An 11,170-nucleotide genomic window follows, 5' to 3' on the forward strand; every position below is an offset into this window, starting at 1 on the left:
TCAGATCTTGGAATTTATTAAAAAGGCGATCAAGCGCATTTTCAGATAGGGTCACATGAATGTAATTGGTTTTGGACAGAATTCAAACAGTGTATGTATTATGATGGGAAGTGGGCCCTTGCATATGCTATCGCAACCCTCTTGCAGACGCTCGTGCTGTGCGTTAAGGTCCAGCTGTGGGGACCTTTGGTGACCCGCTTATCTAAACTTAAGCTGCTCCGCTCCGTCCAGGGGCCAAACTCTCAGAAATCATCACAGCTCCCGAACGGTTTGATTATTCCTTAAATATTCACGCCCGAGCCGGTTCGGACATTTTGGACCTAAGCCCCGCTGTATTAAACATTTAGCCTGCGATGTGAAATGATTATCCGTGGCTGTAAAGAGTAGTCGTCCCTATCAAGTGACCTCACTGACCCAAAACCTCTAATCTGCAATTAGTAGGTATAATTACGTCCGCTGACACCACTAATGTGAATAGTGGCGGAGGGAGGGGATAGGCGGAAGACAGGCTTCTATTAGTGCTGAAAGTCAATAATTGATCGAGCTGGGATCTCTTATGTTGGCAGAAGTGGCTCTTGAAAGGGTGGCTTTGGGTAGTTTGTCAACATGTTGTCTGTGGAGGGAGCGCTGGACGTTTGATTTCAAAGAGCATCTCGTCAGGATAATAGAAATGCTTCTGGGGTGGCACCTGTAGGCCGGGCCCTGCCACGAAACGACGTCAGGACTAACTTGATCTGTCCCGTTTCACGACTTGTCTCTGAAATTGATCCCTGAAACGAGAGTATCGACCCCTAAACAATTCCCATGGCCTCGACATAAGGTACAGCGACAAATATACAATACTAATGAGCAATTACCATACAATCACCCTTCACACAGCTTACATAATAATAAATTAAACACCGGAGACTGGTATACAGTTTCTTTCTTTATTATTAATAACGAGGGAGGGGCGTTTGCAGCCATGATGTGCTCTGATGATTATGTTTTCCAAACGCAGCAATTTCCAATTAGCCATCGGGTACAGTCAGCACTTACTGGCTCGGACTGAGTAACTATAGCCTATTCCACTGAACACAACTGCGCAGACGCGAAAATCATTTTAATTGTTGAATTTATTTCTAATTTAGATTTTGAAGGAGATGGGGCGTTTAAATGTACGATTACAGAGAGAGAGAGACTCACACAGCGGCCTTAAATGCAGCATATGTCGGCGGGCTGCGTTCACTGACATACATCATGTGAGTTAAAGCCTAAACTCTTAGTATACCAAAACTTAAATTGGTTACACAACAGATTCCAGGTACTATATTGTCTAAAATAGTGACAAATGATGGCAGGTAAATATTTTGCTGTCCCTGCCTCTGATTAACCTGCTAAATTTCTTTTTAATTCCCCATCATCACTATTAATGAATTCAGAGCAGGGCTACAGCTTGTAGACACACACACTAAGAGCCTGGCACCAGAGCATGATTGCTAATAGATGAACAAAGCCATGAGCCACGTTACAAGCTTCTCTGACAGGCCCATGCAGAGTTTCACTCACTAGGTTTTTGGTGCTCCGTTGCCCATGTTCACCGAGGTCACCACACAGACAACATATGACCAAGAGATGTCGCAGACCTACAACTGACAAATGGCCATTTCACAATGAAATATTCATCAAGAGCTGCCATTCAGAAACACTAAACTTTTTCCACCTGCACAGACGCTTCTTTCTCCTTCTGTCAGGCTTCTTCTTCTTGGCTTCGGTCCCATCATGCCCTGCGCAGTCCGCAGACACTTCTAGCATCTGCCTGAACCCGGCCTGCTCCGAGCAGTAACAGCACAGCACAGGCACAGCTCAGTTTGGGAAGCCTCAGAAAGTTTAAGGCCTTTATTAGCAGTTTTTTCCCTCTTATTATTTCCACTGGCTGCAACAGTAAACATTCATTTTCAAGGCATTACTATTCTTATGACCTGCTGCTAGCCCATAGATTCCTCAGGTTTATTTTCTTTAATGATAGGGGGAATTTGGGCTGTAATGCGATGCAGTTTCATTTGCATATAAGTGTTTCCCACATATCCACCAGCTCTGAAGAGAGCAATTGTCGACCCCCCTGTCCTGTGAAGTTCCAAAATCCAAACATTTTATAGGTTGTATCTGCAACCAGCATTCCCCTCGGTGCACTAATGTGTAACATATGGCGGACTGTACACCTGATAAAATACCTCAGGGGCCCTGCAGTTTGGAAAATCCTCAATTCGCTCCCTAAATAAAACAAACAATGGCCTCACTAAATATATCACATGTGCCTGCTGAACTATTTCGTGTCTCTTGACCTGCCAGTCCCCTCCCACATCATCAGCACTGATAAAGGTCCATCTGCTTGCTGGCCGGTGCCATGCAACAACCAGCAGGTACTTTTCAAAATAATGCTACAGATTTTAGAAGCTCCTGTTTTTACCTGCTGCCAGCTAAACAGGTTGTAGGAGTGCGGCTTGTTGAAGCTATGTTGCTCTTGTGTCTGGCTCCGTTAAACCCACGTGAAGACTACTAATTCTTCCGTCCGTGGTTTGTGTCGTTCCACGTCAGGATATTATCACATCCAATGAAATTAGCTCACATCTAAAACTGAAGTCTTAGTCCACGACTCTTCTGTTGTTTCATCTCTGTGAAAGTGCAGTAAATGTGGCTACAATTAGAGCTGAAATGTAATAGCTGCTAGTGTGTGGGTTACTGAGCAGACAGGTGAAATTTTGGGCACCTGTTCTTCTGTCCCTGCTTTGCACCCTTCTGAGCTTCACTGTGTCTCCCCCTCTTGGTAGCTGGGAGGGAGAAAAATCTGCCCCCAAAGAACATGAAATATCAAGTTTCTGTTGGCTGACAGCAGTTGAGTGCTTAGTGTCTGGAAAGTGAGGCTGCATAAAATACTAGTGGGGAACTTTTTGGACAGTGGCTTGTGTGCACTTGGATAGTGCATGGTGCATCGTTTTGCCTTATTCTTTTTCAACGTGAGTCAACTGAGCCCATGACACATATTTAAAATGTAATTTTATATCTTTGGATTTTTCATTAAGTGCTTTAAGATGGACTGGTGTTGACTAAGTGAAACACAAAACTATAATAAAATGCACACCAGCAAATGCTATTTATCTCATAGTCTTACATGTTGTAATCATTCTGTTCTCGGAGTGCTTGTGATAAGTAATACACATGGTTTTGCAGGAAAATAATTTATGGTATTGGTTTAAATGTTGCAATGCAAACTGATCTTCAATCGGATCTTGTTTTAAGTACATATGTTTTTGTTTAATTTATTACTAATTACCATGACATCAGCTTGCACAGTTTGTGTCCCGTTTTAACTTCAAACAAATAAAGTAGCACTAAACTCTTGCAATAGACCACCTGCATATATGTATATATATATATCCCTAACGGGCATTTAAAATGCACAAAATAAAATAAAATAGTATTGCGTGGAGTTTGTCTGGCAACACGTACCATTAAGTGGTGCTATTTCGCCATTTTAACTTTCCTTAAAAACATTAATTTGGTTCGTGAAACAATAACAACATTCAATGAAGGAGCAAAATTATTTCTTAATTAATGTTAAAAATTTATTTTAAGACTCAAAAACAATCAAAGACTGAAACACTGCAGAAGAAATCTTAAAATGGAAAAGGAGCTTACTGCATTGTATATCTAGCTTTCTAGCTATATCTAGCTTTTTAAAAATAGCTTGCACAAGTAAAAACATTTGACTACTGCTTTACACAGTTTTTATTCTTTAATTTGAAAAGTAACAACTTGAGAATGACAAGTCACTCAAGTTCCCTGTGAGGCCTAACTTCTGAAGCATAACTTTCACAACGCACAAACAGGGATTTCTTGACGCTTATGGTAAGTCATGAAGTTTCAGCCTCTCCTCAGCGTCGTGATTGCTGACCAAACTCTAACGCCAACTCTCATTACACATAACGCTGAGCTTATTTGTGGCATTGAAGCGAAGCCGTGCCAATTCTCTGGTCTCTGCTGACATAATACCTTCCTCCTCCCGCACAACAGACGCTTGAAGTTGATTTTAACATGACTAATATTCACAAACAATATTCTCCATGGGGGTTTCGTGCTATGTGTGCATATGCATTTGTGGGTAGGCAGCGGGTCTCTCTGCATTCTCTGCTCCTCCCAGTGGAAATAAATGCTGTTCGACAAAATCGTCTGCGGGTTCTCGATGGATGAAGAAATTGGACGTCCTGGTTTGTGGCTCCAAACATTCTGATTGTATGTTCAGCACAAACACCTAACTAAAAAAGTGGTTTTGTCTCATGAGCCCGAGGACTGAAGGCTGCAATGCCAGCAGAGATGAAGCGCAAGTTGGACACAAAATATGGAAGTAATATACAGAACATGAGGTTGGGAAAAGTAAGAGACGCTTTGTGTTTGTTACGTCTTTGATTTGGCGGCAGATGTTCTCAAAATTCCCTGTCATAAAGAAGTGCAGCCATGTGTTCAAAATGTGTTAAAAGGGGGAAAATACAGTGTGCTGACATCTAAACACGGACATGTTTAAGCAATGTAGAAAGAGAAGAAGAGGATTTTGGATATTTGTTCTAAGCATAAACATGGGGTTTGGAGCATTGCTTGACAGGCGGTGTAAATGATTGGTGGAAGTAATTCAGGTTGTGACATCTATTATGGGCCAGTGAACACCTCAACACCTCCACAGAGAAACTATCCCAAATTATACTTGCTAATCATTCACTCTCATTCACTCATAATGTTCCTCCTCCACGCTGCAGAGCTTAGCCATTGAAGGAGAGGGATGCTAACATTGTCTAACGATCTCAAGTGGAGTTTCCGAGAGGCCGCCTTCTAATTAATAACAAGCATAACTTCTTGTGGAGGGTTTATGTAAGCTTAAGGTGAAATAATTACTCCTCCAGTAGCAGCAGCCGCACACCGAGAGACTTTGAAGTTCGATCAGCGATGCTTGGGAACTCTCCAACATCGACGGTTGTGCAGCACTCCATTATGCATTAGCAGCAACTGAGAAGCGCTCTGTGCTTCACCTGACTCTAACTGGTGGTAACGTTCGCTGGCTAAAGTGCTTTCTACCATATAATTGCATGCAGTGTGAACATATGAACTCTAAATGCATGAAACCCACAGAAATGACTGGCAGGTGACTGATGCCGTTCGATGTGTGATGATCTTGCACTAGTGTGCATCAGTTTCTCAGGTGAATGATTCTGGACTATAAAACAGCAGTAAGAAGAAACAGGTGCAACGCTGAGCGTAGAATATATAAATGAGGAAACGGTAATATATGTCTTTTCAAGTCCAATTACTGCAAGAGCCAAAGCCACTGCACATGGTCTTGTTGCAGCTTTTGTCCTTCACTCCCCCCACGGGCAGTCCTATGTGTTTATAAGCACGGTATAATGGTAGCAGGGTGTGTAAGTGCTGCAGGTTATTTTGTATTTGGAGGTGAGGACATGGCAAATCAGACCACTTCACACATGAAAGGCAGTAGTAGGTCCATTTAATTCTCTGTGCCTCTGGATCTCGCTGTCCTTTTAGGGGGACTCCAGAGGCTAGTTAAAAGGTGTCTGATTCTCACCATGAATCTAATTAGATCTCTGACTGAGGTCTTAACATCTCCTTAGAAAAAAAAAATGCATGGAGGAATAAGGTGCTACAGCCCCTACCCCTCGCCTCCGCTGCGCCTTGGCCTGAGCTGTCCCACTGCTCCCTCCTTTTCTGGAGAAAAACAAAGTCCTGCAGGCTAATGAAGTTTGTAATTAAGGAGATTCTGTCAGGCTGAATGAGTAATTAGGACGTGGTTTCTCAGGGGTGTTAATGGTGGTCAGGCAGAGCACAGGCTGCACGTATGGCCAAAGAGAGCACCCTTTCATACCTCACCAGGAAATGAAAACGAAAAGAGGGCTCACTTGATTCAAATCTGTTTTCTTTCACAGAGAAGGTACCATCTTGTTTAGTGCACTTGGTATATTACAAACTTTATGTTAAATGCCATTTAAGATGCTGAACAAATGCTAGTATGGAGGGACAACGGTCGAAGAAGATATTGCATATTGCTTCCAGCTTATGATGTTTACATACGTCTGTGGGAAACACTACTGTATTTGCTAGCCCCGCTAATTTGCTATAGATTACTGATGTGTTGTGAAATCAGATATAATTTGAGGAAAATGGCTGCGGGACAGTTCTCGGTGAAGACATCTCCGTTCTAATTATCACATTTACTTCAGATTGGTTGACTGTGCTGCTGATAAAGAAAGTTCACCTGGCCTCAATTAACTATATTTATCTCAGATTATCCCTCCATGAGATTTCTGCTCTGGCAAAAAGATTAGCGTTATTAAGAGTCGCATATGGAGGATGAATACATTTTCAGACAAAGTGACATCTCTTAAGGATGAGAAATTAAATCAATGAAATGGGAATCAAAAAGGAAGTGGCCGCGCGTTCTTGGGATTCTCCGGCAGCGCACTTTTTTTTTTCTTTCTCCCCATCTGCTGTAATATCACATTTTACATCCACTGATATGCTCTTTCCATTTGGACAACAAATTGAAAATCTAATTTCATAATTGTTTAACTCTTATCTAAAGTTATCTAGAATCAAATGTGTTCACCAAAACATGGTAGAACAGAGGGGCGATTTATATAGATTTACAGTTTGGATTTGGAGTGATCTTGCACGTGAAAGCTCACAACAGGTGTGTTCAGACACTAATATAGAACGCATTGTTACCCGTGAAGTGATGACACTGTATAACCACACAAACACACACACACGCACACACACACAAACAGATAGGAGCAGATTAGTGTGTTTACAATCTGATGTCTTTGTCAGATACAGTAGAAGAGTCTCTTCAGAGGTGGATCTCTTTGATCTCGGGTTAGCCTCTACATTCTCTGAAATCATTTACACTGTTTAGACTGGGAAGTGTCCTGCTGCAAGGCACAACACCTGGGCTTTGAACCTATGACCTCCCATCTGAGCGCTCTCGCTGAAGCCTCTGCTGCCTCCCGGTCAGCTGGAGGATCAGCGTGGACAGACAGGCCCAGAACTCTTCATTTCCTGTTTCGCCTCAAACATACTCTTCTCAAACTATGAAAAAAAATTAAAAAAATAGAAACGCTACCTGTGTTTCAGGTAATACAATCAACACAAGCAAGGTATGACCTTTGCGAGAACAAGTCATGTTTTCACTACAAACTCACAAACCAGTTTCGTAAGAAAGGGGCCAGAGGGAAAATGGAGAATAGGTAACAGGGTAATTCATTTCAGTAATGTTCAATTTATAGCTTTTGATGTGGTCATTCCAGATACTTTGTGAAGGGATTTTAAAGTCATATTGCTCTCCACAATGTTTCCCTTTTATTGCCGTTTCCTGTTTTCTTAGGATTGCTCCCACAAACAAAAACGGACAAGATGGACCTGAGCTGCAGACTCATTACAGCTTAAATAGAACAGGTGTTTGTCAGCTCCAGGCGGACCTATGTGGATGAGGCCTTTTCATGTCGGCTACTTCCTCACACATTAGTCTTCAACCAAATTGCTCTGAGTGGAGGCTCTGCCCAGCCCATCCCTCATCGTCCAACCTGACCTCTCTCCCCTCCGTGCTGCAGGCAGAGCTGGAGATAAAAAAGCTGAAAAACGGCTCTAGGAATCCTAAATATTAGTGGTTGTAAATCAGCCCCCAGTGGCCTATGAATAGCAATTATCTTTTTTGCACTAATAAATCCCCCCAGTCACAGATAAGATGGTTTCCCTTCCTAACCTGAAGTAAAAGTATTGAGCAAGCAAAACTGGGAGGGGTACAGAAAATAAATGAGGGTTATTTAGCCTTGGATAACACTCAGTCATAAGAGAAAATGTGTAGTCTTTTGTGCTAGTGGTGCGCAGTGTATCATGTATAAACTGAGAGGAAAATGGCGCATGATCACAGGACTTTGGGAATTCAGATGATATCAAGAAGCTAGGCAGAGCTCTTATCAGCCTTATCAATACCTGCTAAACATGATTCACTTCAGTGCACGCTGACTTTCGGCTGGTAGAAGAGCTGAGATTTCTTGAAAATGTCACTGCGGCCGGGGGGAGGAGGGGTGGATTCAATGTGGTGAATGATAGCAAGGTTATATTGATGTGACATGAACATTGTTTGATTTTTATCTGGAATAACAGGTCACCATGGACAAGGTTTAGCTATTGTAGAGCGGCTACTCTCAGCCGATTAAACTGGCCATCCTTCATCCAGAACCACAAACTAACTTCCTGTCTCCTCTGCTTTGTGGTACCACAGAGAATAAGTTCACTGTACCTCTGCACTCCAGTGGGATTTACAAGACTTTATGGTCATCATCTCTATAGGAGAAAAACACAGCAATCAGCAGCGGTGGGGCTTTTTTTTCCCTCTATAAAGGTGACTGAACCCTTATTCCATGTAAAGACTTAAGTTAACCTCATTAAGCTCGCTCACACACTAGATACATAATTATCCCTGAGAGGATAGCCAGTGCTAATACAAATTAGAGAGATAATTAAGCTACTGAGACTGGCCATTGCATCTCCCAGAGCATTGGACCCATAGAACCATTATGGTGAATTAGAGCTTTTGTTTACAGTCACAACAAGAGCCTTTTACCAGTGGCCATGTTTGTCAGGCGCCCCATATAACCTGGGTACGAGTTTACTTACTTCATTTTGTCACTTGTGATACTTCAGTATGAGAACATAGCTATAACAGGAGTTATAATTCCAGAAGAGACATAAGATAATTTCTTCCCAGTGTCAGGAAGGATGACTTCACGACGCCCCGCCTCGATGAAAGCAAAGAACCATGAGTCACTTTGAGAGAAGGCGCTCATAAAAATCCAATCTAAATGACAATTCACCTCTGTAGTGTGCAATGCATCTGGTCTTCCTTCTAACAAGGCAGTTTAGTGCCCTGAAAAGTCTTACAGCTACTTCAAAGATGCCTTAAATGCCTCCTCAAGCTAGAAGAAACATTTCTCTCTTTGCTTTTGCAAACGCTCAGTCAAATGGGAACAATAAATCTGGCTGATTTCTACATTCCTCTTTAGATCATATGATACCTGAATAGCAGAGTGAAAACTCAAACTGCTCCAGTCTGTGCACAACAAACATACATGTGGGCTGCTCAGTCTGGTCTCTCTGCAGCGTCATGATTAGATCAGGGCTGGACTTTTTGGTGAAAATATGTCAAGAGAAAAAGATAAGTACACACAGCTGGATGCATTTTAGAGTGCAATTCCCTTTTGTCATAGGAAGAGCACATACTGTGTAAGGCCTAAATGAAAATGCTGTTGCATTTGAGTGCACCACAGCAATTGTAGGGAAAATTGTTGTACAGACTTCAGCTATGCTTAAAAAAATGCAGCAAAACAGCTTGTTGAAAAAGTTTTGGCTGTGTACAGAGGCGAGTTTTCTTTTTTTCTTCGCCTTCATGGTGAGGGGAGTACGAAGGAGAGGAGCATGCTGTTGGTTGTGTGCCAGCTCTGCCTCCTGTGGTTTCACGCATAACAACCTTGCATGTGCACAGCTCTGAGTAAAGCATTGATTTAAGAGGGTACTTCTTCTTTCCACAGCTTTAGCAAAACAAGCCCCTATGTTTGGATAGACCCGTTAAGCAGCTCACTGACCTGAGCAATGGGTCAGATTAAGTTAGACCCCCCTACCGCCACCAACCACCACCCCCCTCCTCCCCTTCTTCCCTGCCGGCCCAATGCAGAATGGGGAAAAGGGAAAGTGCTCTTCAGGGCAGGCGGCTTTGCCAGGCAGGTCAGGGGAGTTGCTCAGGAAAACAGGAAACTGACAAGAGAGACAAATGATAGGTCTCATCCAACCACAGGCGTTTAAGCATTTTGCTACAAAGGTTGATCATCCATAATTACTGCGAGAGTAATACTTAGAAAACTCTTTAAATGATACACGTCTTGTGAGATTTAATTTAAAAAACAGAGCAATTTTCCTCAAGCAATTACCACAGCTCTGTATATTCTCCAAAATTAATGTTCCACTGTCTACCACTGAGTTTGGTAACCACTTTGTTCAAAGCAGTCCCAGTCCAGGTAAATCTGTTACCACTAAAGCCAGTCTGGGATGAACCCGGGATAATAACCTATAAAGGAGCACTTACAGTTCTTCCTAAACACAGCAAACCATTCAAAATTAAAAGAAAAATGAACTTTGCGTATTTTTCTGCAAAACCACAAAGCAAACATTGTGACATGGCAACAGTCTGAAGAGATATTATCTATTGACCCTGCTGAGTGACTGTTCACAATAAGTTAGTTACACATTTTCTCTGGACAAGCTGGAGGGAGGATTGTGTGTGTGTGTGAGTTTAAGTTAGGGGAGGTGGGTTCAGAGTAGAGAAGCTGCTTTTGGCCGAAGGCAAAGATAAGCGAAGGGGAGTGGAGGTGGTGGTGGGGGGGGCACAATGGATTGAGCCAAGCAATCAGTGAGCAATCTGGGGCGGTGTTTAGTGGTGCTGTAAGATCTGCTAAACTAGCCCTAATTTCCCCTGTTGTAGGAGATGTGTGAGTCGAGGTGGAAAGGTGCAGGAGGAGGGGAAGCCTTTGGTCTGACAGAGTGGAGTTAATCTGAACCCGGGGCAGCACGTTCACTTTTGATGGAGGCCAGAGATAGGACGCTGAGGCGGAGGAGGAGGAGGGCTGGGAGGATGAAAGATCACCCACACCTGCAAGGGGCTGCCGAAAGTTACAACTCACTCAAAGAGGCCTTTCTACCGCTGCGCCATTTGTCAAGGATGATGGGGGCAATAGCAGCGAGCGCTTCACTCCATTTTTGTTTTCACTGGTGGCTCATCGTACGCACTCACCGCCACAGGATAAAGATTACACTGATTTGTCTTTTCCCCAGTAAATCTTTAGCAAATGCAAATAAACTGCATATTTTCGGGGTGAGAAAGAAATCATTATAAGGACATATGTCTGCCTGTAAAGCAGCTGTGAATTAAGTCATGTTAAGTTCTGTACGCTCTAGCCCTTAGTTTTTGTGAGGCAATTATATTATTAACACACCGGACAAAAAAACTAAACAAATCTAATTTTTTCTCCAGCACTCCATATTTGATTCACCATGTGGCCTCTTTTTTGGTTTC

This window comes from Micropterus dolomieu, linkage group LG15, assembly GCF_021292245.1.
Source record: "Micropterus dolomieu isolate WLL.071019.BEF.003 ecotype Adirondacks linkage group LG15, ASM2129224v1, whole genome shotgun sequence".
NCBI classification, from domain to species: Eukaryota; Metazoa; Chordata; class Actinopteri; order Centrarchiformes; family Centrarchidae; genus Micropterus; species Micropterus dolomieu.